The 10,288-nt window shown below is 31.7% G+C and overlaps 1 long non-coding RNA gene across 1 annotated transcript; it reads right to left on the reverse strand.

Annotated features, from left to right (window-relative positions):
* Positions 1-2,903: 2,903 nt before the first annotated feature.
* On the reverse strand, positions 2,904-3,555 carry LOC134260179 (uncharacterized). The gene is made up of 2 exons (XR_009990482.1): positions 3,285-3,555; positions 2,904-3,169 (listed from the first exon to the last, which is right to left on the reverse strand). It is a non-coding gene; the product is annotated as an uncharacterized LOC134260179 (long non-coding RNA).
* Positions 3,556-10,288: the final 6,733 nt, after the last annotated feature.

Here is a 10,288-nt window from a genome sequence, read left to right on the forward strand (position 1 = left end):
TCCCCTCAGAGCATATAAATACCTAACCTTACCTTGCAAGCTTACTTTCTTCTTTACGTCATAGAGCAATTTAAAGCTGGTAATTCCCGAGACAATTGACTTGTCTTCTTTTTTTATTTCTACTATTAATAACAAGACTTTTTCACTTTAAAATTGCCGAAATTAATGGCACTTGGTCCCACCTCTGATGTTTTGGAGGTCCTTGTTTGCTGCGCTCCTATTATGTAATATTTTAATGGATTTTTTTCAGCTCGAATAATGCTTGTTATCTCCACATATTTCGTATAAAATTGTAAATTATGTTTTAAAAAAGGAATCAGCTCTTAGTGATAGATAACATTTGAAAGCATTTAAGGAAGGGATACTTCATGGCAGTTTTTGCTGTAAGATGTTTTCTCTTTTTCATTTAATTTGAATAAACACTTTTTTATCATTAAGTAGAATCCTTATCTTTTATGATATTAATCAATTATTCATTATTGACTTTTGATGAGGTCTACTCGAAACAATACGGGCCTGGTAAGGTCGCGGGTTTGCTGACGTCACAATTGGATTCGATGTAAAAAGCTTACTACGTTTACAGTATCAAACTACAAACAAGCAAAAAGTCATCATAAAACCATAAATCATAAAATAAAACAAACATTAAAGCTTGTTTTGTCTGTAAAAATATTTATTTAATAATGCATTAAAAAATAAAGGATTAATTAATATCTAATCAGTACTTAGTGTTTCATTGAAAAAAGTGTGAAAATTTATGTAAATTATGACAATGTTTACATGAATATTTATTGTCAATCAATGAAAAATTGAAAATGCGGATAAGACAATTTTTATTTTCAGTGAATTGTTGATTACATTGTGATTCTGAGACGTACGTAAATAATGACGTCGCACTAACGTTATATATAACGTCTTAATGAAATTATATACGTTTGTTACAAATTTGTAAAACTTTAAAGTTTTTTGCGAGAAAATGAGCGAGAACACATATTAATTTTTTTTAATAGATCGATTCGAAATTGAAATTTATCTCAGATTCATCGTATTGAGTAATACAAAATTCGTCTGCGCCGTTTTTATATTAGAAGCATGGTTTTGAAATGCGTTTACCGGTGAGAAAGGCGCATTTACTATATATTTCATTGTAATAGCGTCACCAGTTCTCATCAACATTAGTGCCTTTGAAAGACGATAACAATATAACCACGCAGACGAATCTCACAAAAATTTCAGAAAGTAAAATTTCAATCGAGAGGATTAAGATGACAAATTTTCGGAGTATCTTTTCAGGCAGACAGTAAACCCCATCGTCGGAAACCCACGGTCGGTCTTGCATCTCTTACCTCAGAGAAGCGAGACCGACCGTGGGTTTCCGAGACAGTAAACCCGCGATCTACCTTAAATGATCAGGAATTTTACAACACTTGAGACGCTTTAGTTATTGTTTCCATCAAATATAAACACTCATAATATAATGTGTTGTGTAACAACACATAATGTTTATATTTCTACAGCTTTAAAACTAGTTAAAAATGAAAAACAATATTAGAGAACAATAAATACTTTTTTTGGTAAAGTAGTTTATTCTCCTCTGTATTGGCGTCTGCCATGTTTACATTCACAGTTATACATGTTTTAGAAAAGGCAATTTGATTGGTCGAAAATATTCTAGGCAAAGCAATGGTTGGTCAGTAGGGAAGACCCGAATAAACCTCCTGGTTCTTCATTTGAGGTGAACTCACTCTGAGTTCATCTCAGAAAAGAACGTCTAGACAAATCAGAAATCACCAAAATTACTTATTGTTTTATAAAATGATATAATCCCTAGGTCTCTGGTTTATATCCAAAATTGAAGAAATAATAAAGTCAAATATAGTTAAGATTTAAAGCCTTTCAATGATATTGTCAAATATAAACCTAAGCATCTTTTTAATATCAACTTCATAGTACTAATTGTGCAATCAAAATGTTTTTTTTCAAACGACCATTGAGAAGGTAAGCAAATCATGTATCTTTATTTTAAATTAAGAATGACCTAACTTACTATTCAGGATTTTGTTACATCGTCTAAACAAATGTATCTTCTTCCACTAAATATCTTACGAATAAGATACGAATTTGTCAAATCTGTCAAACCTCACTTTTTTTCTAAAATATTATACATGTGTATAGAGAGTATTACATACTAAAATCCATATCATATATCATATCAGCCCCAGTGGTTCCATATCAGCCCGAGGGCTGATGAGACATGTGTTATGGATTTCAGTATGTAGTATTCTATTTATCATACATTTAAAATACTTAATATGCGAATTCACATATGGACATTGAAGAATGTTTCGTACTTGTCTATGACATTTTTCTTTAAAATCTAAAAGAGCCAATATCAGGTAACTGAAAAAAAATAAAGACCACGAATTTCATTAAAGAATTATTTTACATGAATATTAAAATAAAATCAAGTAAATTAACTTCTAAACTTTATACAAACGTTACTTCCGGTTTGATATGGATTTTTGGCCCGTCGGTCCAATACGTGATATGGATTTTTCGGACCGATCCGTGACCCGTATCACACCGTGCAGAATCGGTGTATTTACTACTAATTATATGATAAACATTTATATCTAATGTAAGAGATATATAAGATTTCTTTGTATTTCTTAGAAATACTACTGATTTCATTCTTGTAGGAAAATTAGAAAATCTTGATCTTAGTCTTAAGGGTTTTGTTTTGTTTTGTTTTGTTTTTTTTTTTGGGTTTTTTTTTTTTTTTTTTTTTTTTTTTTTGAAAAGAAAAAAAATATTGTTCCATGAATGAGATTCTACATTATGTTCAATCAAAATTTAAAAATATTTGAATGTTAAAACTACAAACATGCGACACAAAGCACATCAAACCTCAAAATTTATTACAATAACAGCAAGTAACAGTAACAATGGTCATTGATATAGTTGACGCTCAGAAAATGAAAATCAGAATATTGAAATTGACAAATGTTTTATAATTAACACGAGTTTTTGTCATAACGTATTACTTTGTTGAGGAGAATTACAGAGCATAATTGACGAAAATTTTATTTTCCTGTAGATCTGGGACGTTTTCCTCTCCAAGATCCAGAGTTGTATATTCCATAGCGCCGTGATCTCGTTCTTTTAGACGCTAAACACAAAAACATGCTTAAATATAAAAATGTTACAACAACCGATGCAATAAATTGATGTAGTTGATTCCAGTTGTGCGATCGACTGATACAATATTTTTCCACAATACTTACTAAAAAGGCTTCGTTTTACAATCACTCTTACGCTGGTTTCATCACTGTCCTCTGCCATTACTTCATATAATCCTTCATGTAAAATCATAAGCATCAGAAAAATAATAATTAGATGTGTCGACTTCATTGTCTCAAAAGTTTTTACTTTTAATTACACTTGCGTTACAGTAAAATACTCCTTAACTGGCTTGGAATCTTATGTTTGGCGTTATGAGTAATTTCAAAACATTTTTTTCTTATAGGGGAATCCTGAAATAAACAAATTACAGAACTGCAATTAGCCGAATAAGGCCCCAGGTAATAATATACCGGATTTGGTTTGCGTGCCTTACCTATTCTGCACATAAGTAAGTCTGGGTTTTACCTTTTTTTTTCAAAAAGTTCATATTTTGATTATCCACTATAACAGACATTTAAGTAGAAAATTTGATTAATTTAGAGCATAATTGTCAATCTTTTTTTAATTTTATTTAATCCATGTCTACTGCAAGTATTTCTTCTTCTTTTATTGTTTTTGTAATAAGCCATTATCTTGTAATTCTTTTTGTACTTGGTCATTTAAGGGTTATTTTAAACAGTTATAACACTAATTTTGAACTCACAATATATCTATCATAGTATTGAATTGAAAAATATTTTGAAGAAAGCTGTTTGGGTCTTTGGGAAATGATTTATTAGATCTTGCTAGAAATTCTTTTAAGTAATAAATTCTTTTTTTTTTCTTTCAAGTTATCGAATTTTAGGTAAGGTCCTGTCGTTACTACATGACATGACTTCCTCGATTTAATTTTTTATGTCAATGTATACTTCTACTTTGAGCAAACGGCATAGAAATTATGCTTATTTAAGAAACAAATTTCATTTTTGAAGATTCATGAGATAAAGGACTACTACACTTCACGCTAGCATATTTCATGAAGAGCGTTAACGTGAGTTCTTTTGGCCACAGATGAAAAAACATCAAATATTGTCGAACTTTTAGTAAACTTGATACCCTGTGTTACGGAGATAACAAACAATATTCAAGCTCTAGAGTCCACTGAAACTATACACAATGAATGATATGGAGATAACGAACAGTATTCAATCTCAAGAAAAGGAGTAGAGCTAACAAGGACCTCTAAAACATCAAAGGTGGGATCAGATGTCATGGAGGAGTGAACATCCCTGCCAAATGGTCACATTAGTCGTGCGCTCCTTGTCATGGTCCGGTTATAACAGGAAAATCCGTTGTCAATTCAGTGCATAAATAATGGACTAACAATTAGTACGAAAAATTTGACTCATCAATGATACATTTTATTTGCTGACGAGGTCATTGTATCGACCATAGAACCAACGAAATGATGACTTTAAACGAAGCTGTTGAAATTCTTGTTTCATCAACTTCCATGTCAATTATTTTCCTCGTTTTAGAAATTGTTCATACGTAGAGCATGATTTTGCATATCGAATCAACTGAGATATATAAACTCCAGAAGAAGAAGTATTGTATCGACCATAAAACGTACAAAAAAGACTTTATATTTGTCTGTTTATATTCTTTTACCAGCATGTTTGTCAAAAACAACAGAGAAATTGCACAAACATAGAGAATGCCCTTGTGTATTGAATCAAGTGAAAGTATAAAAGTGTATACAAATTAAAGGGCATATTGCTGCATGAGTAAGGGAAGCTGGTAATTGAATTCTAAGTCGTCTCGTATATCATTAAGCTTTGTTGTGAGTTTGCCGTTTGCGTCTTTTAGTAAAATACCGGTATGCAAATATGAAACATATGTGTCAGACTCTTTGGTATCTCTTATTTTAGGCTGATTCAGATATATCGTATCGACTATGAATGGAAATAACTATTGAAAATTTATAATACGTTGTCTGAAGATATTTAAAAGTCAGGTTGAGAGCAAGTGCTTTTCTTCTATATCAGATCGATTATTTGTACTTCAATTGAATACACACTTGTATTTGCTATAACGGGGCGCAATTTTTACTCATAGACATTCCAACGGGTTTATCATCATCATGTATAATTTATTCCGTTTAGAGTTTGTAAGAAAACAATTCTTTGAAATCAATCATCAATATACATTTGACGAATAATTGAAAATTAAGTGCAATTATATTGTTTTCGATATCAAACTTACGTATAAAAATGTCCTTTTCAATTATTTTGTGAGCTTTTACATCACAATTTGCAGATATTTCAAGAAATCAAGGTATTGACAACATTAATTGAAATAATATGATAGAATAAAATATTTATTGTTTATGTCTAACATTGCAGAAATCATACTGTTATTTCTACCAAAGTGGAGTATAGGATAAGATTTGAAGCCCTTTAACAGTATTTAAAGACATGTGTAAAAAGTTTTTGAGAGGGACGGAAAAACATTCAATCAATCGGCTCGGTTTTTCTTCCTGTATTCGACTAGTGTTAAAGAAATATAAACAATAAAGAAAGATAATTAGGGGGAAAATACATGTGTAACGTCGTCATTGTTTCGTATTAGGAAACAGTAGCCGGTGTTTTTCAAAATGAGAAAACTTTTGATTACATGAGAGCTAATGATGTGAATTAGAGTTATTTTCTATGAATGTAGGGTTTACAGCAGGACAAAAATAAGATCTTAAATAAGTAATAAATGCTCCAGTTTAATTGTTACATTGGCAAATTCACTTGTCGTAAGGGAATCTATATTTTCACCTGAAACTGATTCAAATGCTTGCGCGTTTGAAAAATAAAATACAATATCTTTACAAACTTTTCCACGTAATTTTATTTTATTCAATGACCAAACATGCAAATCTGAATCCTGCCACATCATTCAGAAACAAGCATTTTCTTGTCAAATAAAAATCTGCGATGTATTATAAAGTACACAGATTTTTTTCCCCGGGGAGATATGATATTTCTTAATGACACTGGGTCAGATAGTCGGATACTATATAATCCTTATCAGAATATAGGGCTCGAATATGAACTTCGGAATCCCCCTTAACATTATGAACAGAACAAATCATCATTTTGATCTTCTTTTTTTAATGACACCAATTTCAGCAAGTATCATCAATTATATGATCATTGATCCTCGCCGTTGAAAATTTTCCAGATAAAATTAACATTTTTCAAATATGTAATTCTTGGTTTAACAATAGATTTCATATCTTCGAACTTTTATACAATCAAATCTAATGTAAGAGAAATTTCAGATATCTTGTGATTTCTAAGACTTACTACAGATTACATGTTTTTTGTAAGATTTTATATTGTGCCAAAATGGGATTCTACGATTCTTCAATTAAAAACAGCGTATGCTTTTATCATATTATTTTCATTTAACAACATTTTCATGCTCAAATATGGAAGAAACATCTTACAAATAAATTAAATGGTTAAAACATATCAAAAATAGATATTTCATTCTAAAACTCAAAATCATTTTATTAGTTAAAATAATATCATGTGACACAAGCAGGACTTTTTTGAACAGTTCAACACTAACAATGAATTGACAAGGCCATTTATTAAGATAACTCTCAAAACAAGAAAATTTGAATATTGAAATTCAGTAAATGTATGCAATTCACACGCCACATTTCAAAGCAAAGAATTACTTTATTGAGAATAATTGGCAGATTATTTATTAGCGTGAGATATATTTTCCTATTAACCAGGATGATTTCTTCTCTTGCAATCTACTGATATTATATTATCTCACAATACTTACAAATCGGACTTCGTTTCATAATCACTCCTAGGCTTTTTCCGTTACTGCCCTCTGCCATTAGTTTATATAATCTTACATGTAAAATCATAAGCTGTACAAAAATAATAATTAGGCTTGTCGACGTCATTCTTCTAACAGTTTTTACTTTTAATCACACTTTCGTAACAGTAAATATCCTTTGCTGCCTTGCAATCTGATGTTTGGCAATATATGTATATTTAAATAGTTTATTCCTTATAAGAGCATGTTCAATAAACAAATAATATAAATGTAATTGACCACAGAAGGCCACAGGTAATAACATACCGGATTAGGTTACCATGCCTTTCCTACTCTGCATATAAATACCGGTTGTTGATTTATTTAAAAAAAGAATTATTTTTTTTAATTTCGAAAATGCTCATGAGAAATGTAAAAATGTCAGATTAATAACATCAACATGCAATTTAGTAGAGAATTCGATTTTTCAGAGCATAATTGTCAACATATTTCGTACACGTTGATTTTTTTTTCGTAATGTCACTATTATGTTGTTTGTATGTATGTAAATTTACTCACCAAAATCTTGATAAAATAAATAACAAACTTTGAAACAACGTCCGTCCTCCAAGGATGTAGATGGGAGAAAAGGCAGAGTAACGCACCGCATGGTCAGAATTTCATTTGTTAGATTTTAATTGGTCAGATTTTGATTGGTCAATCTCTGCCTCTCCTACCACGGTAAGACATGGAACAAAATTAACATTACAAAGCACAGCTATACAGTATTTCAGACTTTCACATTCAAGGAGGACACTTATTGATTACAATAAAAATTTTTAAGTAAACTTAAATTTATTTATTTTAATGCAATAAGTGTTTTGATACCCCGGTTACCCATCAACTGGTTAATTTCTTTCCATAATCCTTTCAAAGCTAGAACACCTTATCTTATCCTCCTTCAATGAGTAAAAAGTCTGTAAAACAGTTTGTCGTGTGTTGCCACCTTTGTGACGTTTAATAATTTGTTTGAAATTCTCAAAAGTATTATCAATAATGACATATAATTTTTAGCAGACACAAGATATCAAGATGAGAAATAAAACCAATTTTGTAAAGGGAGATAATCCAAATTTAACGAATCACTATGTAGAATGTCCGATAAGGGATAAACATATGCCCTTATAGTCGCAATTCATCATCTTATTCGCTGTTTTTTACTAAGTTCACATGTATGTGGTATTCATTTAAGAACTGTCTCGAGCAATGTTTTAGATGAGGGATAGACATATGCCCCCATATTGGAAAATATTTCACACTGTAAGCTTCCGCACCATTTTAAATGTTTATATGCACGCGATCTTGTCACCTACCAGCCTAAGTATTAACAAATGACTTAGGCACTATTGTTCTGGATGAGGGATAAACATATGCCCCCATACGTTAATACTCTTGAAAATCACTTCAAAGTCGAGATCCTACACAAATAACAAAACAAATCTGCTCCGAGGATCCACTTCCACTCAAGCATATATCAACATGGTGTCACATGTCTTATGTAATATTTAAATGCATCCGATTTCCATCTACCCAGGAATCTAATCTGACTATCGCTCATCCCTCGTGATGCACAGTAAGAGGCCATTCCGATTCGAAAGGAATGTCCTTTGAATCTATTGACATCCAAATTACAAAACATGAGGCTTTGCTTTAATATGTTTGAAAATTCTTGCCTTGTGACTGCAGTGTTTTGGGGGTAGCAAAAAAGGGGCCCATCGGTCCTCCCTCTCATCTTAATGTAGTGTTCTAATGCCCCCACTGGACAATATTTTAAAGAGTTGCAAGAATTAATTGTAAGAGTAAAAACTTTACCATCAGAATGTTTATAATTTTGAAAGTGAATCAAAACTTTACTTTTTTGAAAAGTAATCTGTGAAACTTGTAAAACCTTATTAGCAGTGCCAACTGATGTTATCTCTCCTATTCTGAGGAAGCCGTGAAAAGCCAATAAAAACATTGTTTGAAATAATGCCCTTTTATATATGTTCGATATTGTATGTTCATAAAGCATCACAAAATTTATGCAGAACTAATATGGTTATTGGTAAACGAATATCCATTGAAGGTCTTGATTTGCGACAGGAACTTAATAGTTTCTGAATGAGAAAGCATGATGTATTGTCAGGCAAATTATTAATTTTATGTATATATGCTATTGATGAAATAAATGACACGATAGAGGAGGCTGCATAACCTTCAGCAAATAAATAAGAGATAAACAAAGCCAAAGTTTCCTGAGACAACGGAATATCAAATTTGTTTGCAAAATTTCTATAAATAGACCATGCCCGTTTATATGCTTGAGTGGAAGCTGTTGCCAATGTTGAAGTCAACAGGTTCCTCAAGACTGGTTCTAAGGAGGTAATGTTGGCAGACTGGGAATCACCGTTGGTTCTTTGTCCATCCAAGGAGCAAGTTGATGGAACTGCTGCACCTTCAAACGAGACAAGCAATCACATAGAATATTTTCCTTGGTACCCAGATGCCTAGCTTTAAACAAAATGTTAGACTGCAAACAAATTAGCACTAACTCTCTAACCAAATACATTATACTTTTATCCTTAGACGATTGCTTGTTAATGATATGCACAAGGGCATAATTGTCTGTGTAAAAGTAAATGCATTTGTTTTTAAAAATATGACTCCAAACTTTAAGAGCTAACACTATTGGGTAAAATTCCAAGAGAGTAATATTACATTTTTTCCAATTATCATTCCAAGTCCCATAGAACCAGTGCCCACCTAACACTGCCCCGTATCCTATAGATCCTGAAGCGTCTGTATACAGTTTTAATTCATTGGAATCAACCCACCTATTTGGTAAGAAAACCGACCTACCATTAAATTTTTCCAAGAAGGCTAACCAAGTACATAAATCTGCTTTTACTTCTTTGTTTCGTCTAATGCGATAATATGCTTTTGTAATGCCAATAGTAGTGTTGATAAGTCGCCTTAAGAACGCTCTGCCTGGCAAGACTACATTACACGCAAAATTAAGAAGACCAATCACTGACTGCATGTCCTTCAAAGTAATCTTTCTGCTTGGTAAAAGCTGTTCAATTGTATCTCTACATTTTTTAACTTTATCAATAGGTAACCTTGCCTCCATCATCTCGGTGTCTAATTCATTTCCCAGAAAAGTCATTACCTTGTTAGGACCAAATGTCTTATCCTTAGCCATAGGTACACCTATGTCGGCGCAAACTGTTAAAAATGCTACAAGTTCTTTGTAGCACTC

The sequence above is a fragment of the Saccostrea cucullata genome, unplaced genomic scaffold, assembly GCF_032062105.1.
Source record: "Saccostrea cucullata isolate Sc308-1 unplaced genomic scaffold, CSIRO_AGI_Scuc_v1 ctg2201, whole genome shotgun sequence".
NCBI lineage: Eukaryota > Metazoa > Mollusca > Bivalvia > Ostreida > Ostreidae > Saccostrea > Saccostrea cuccullata.